Here is a 1,803-nt window from a genome sequence, read left to right as displayed (position 1 = left end):
CCCCCCCCTCTGGATTTTTAAGTAGCTCCTTTGCTCTAATTTGAGCAGGACAGCTTTCATAGAGACAAGTAACTCACTAACATGTAATAATTATTTGGAATGACTATTAAAAAAAAACAACAATGTACAATCAGAGTCCTGAAGACGCACTGTAGAACTTTGGGGATGTTTTGCCTCCAACATCATCACCTGCTCATCACCTTCTCCGTTCCAGTTTTTAAATCCTGAGTCAAGCGCCAAAAAAAAAAATGAATAAATAAAAATAAAAACAAATAAAGCCATGCCAATCTCATCTCTTTTTTTTTTCCGGGCAATTAACATGTCACACCCTTTGACAAAAAAAACCACAAACAAACAAACAAACAAAAAAACCAAAACACAAACAGTCCATTTAGAAGCATTTGCGGTGGACAATGGAGGGCCCAGATTCATCATACTCCTGCTTGCTGATCCACATCTGCTGGAAGGTGGAAAGAGACGCCAGGATGGAGCCTCCAATCCAGACAGAGTATTTGCGCTCAGGTGGGGCAATGATCTTTATTTTCATTGTGCTGGGGGCTAAGGCTGTAATTTCCTTCTGCATCCTGTCAGCAATGCCTGGGTACATGGTGGTACCACCAGATAATACAGTATTGGCATAGAGATCCTTACGGATGTCAACATCACACTTCATGATTGAGTTGAAGGTAGTTTCGTGGATTCCACAGGATTCCATACCTAAGAAAGATGGTTGGAAGAGAGCTTCTGGGCATCGGAACCTCTCATTGCCAATTGTGATAACCTGACCATCAGGGAGCTCATAGCTCTTTTCCAGAGAAGAGCTAGAAGCAGCAGTGGCCATCTCCTGCTCAAAGTCTAGGGCGACGTAGCACAGCTTCTCCTTGATGTCACGCACGATTTCCCTCTCAGCTGTGGTAGTGAAACTGTACCCTTTCTCGGTCAGGATCTTCATGAGCTAGTCCGTCAGATCACGGCCAGCCAGATCCAGACGGAGGATGGCATGGGGAAGGGCATAACCTTCATAGATGGGCACAGTGTGGATCACACCATCACCGGAGTCCATCACAATACCAGTGGTACGACCAGAGGCATGCAGGGACAGCACAGCCTGGGTGGCAATGTACATGGCTGGGGTGTTGAAAGTCTCAAACATAATCTGAGTCATCTTTTCTCTGTTGGCTTTGGGGTTCAGGGGGGCTTCCGTGAGCAGCACAGGGTGCTCTTCAGGGGACACACGGAGCTCATTGTAGAAAGTATGATGCCAGATCTTCTCCATGTCATCCCAGTTGGTGACGATACCATGTTCAATGGGGTACTTCAGGGTCAGAATACCTCTCTTGCTCTGGGCCTCATCCCCCACATAGCTGTCTTTCTGGCCCATACTCACCATCATACCCTGATGTCTGGGGCGTCCAACAATGGATGGGAAGACAGCCCGAGGGGTATCGTCTCCTGCAAAGCCAGCTTTGCACATTCCAGAGCCATTGTCAACAAGGAGAGCAGTAATATCATCATCCATGGCAAACTCTGAAGTGGCAAGTTTAAACCCTTAAGAGAAAGAAGGTGCCGCACCTGGAGGCAGGGGGGAGGCAAGTGCACGCCGGGTGGAAGAGCTCACATCTCTACAAAAGAATTTTTTAAATAACAGTATATAGTTTGTAAGATCCCCAAAGTTTCTTCAATAGATAGCCCAATCAAATTAAATTACCCTTCTTGAATTAGGTTTACCTGTTGCGTTTGCGGGTCTGAAAACCCAGCCAGATGGTAGAGACCTTTTTAAGGAGGACCATGCTGGGCCAGGTT

The 1,803-nt window shown here is 46.4% G+C and overlaps 1 pseudogene; it reads right to left on the bottom strand.

Annotated features, from left to right (window-relative positions):
• Positions 1 to 370: 370 nt before the first annotated feature.
• Positions 371 to 1,519, bottom strand: LOC122751869 (annotated as a pseudogene).
• Between the last annotated feature and the right edge of the window lie 284 nt (positions 1,520 to 1,803).

The sequence above is a fragment of the Dromiciops gliroides genome, chromosome 3 (assembly GCF_019393635.1).
Source record: "Dromiciops gliroides isolate mDroGli1 chromosome 3, mDroGli1.pri, whole genome shotgun sequence".
NCBI lineage: Eukaryota > Metazoa > Chordata > Mammalia > Microbiotheria > Microbiotheriidae > Dromiciops > Dromiciops gliroides.
The sequence above is the reverse complement of the archived record's forward strand: the minus strand, read 5'-3'. Positions and strand labels throughout refer to the sequence as shown.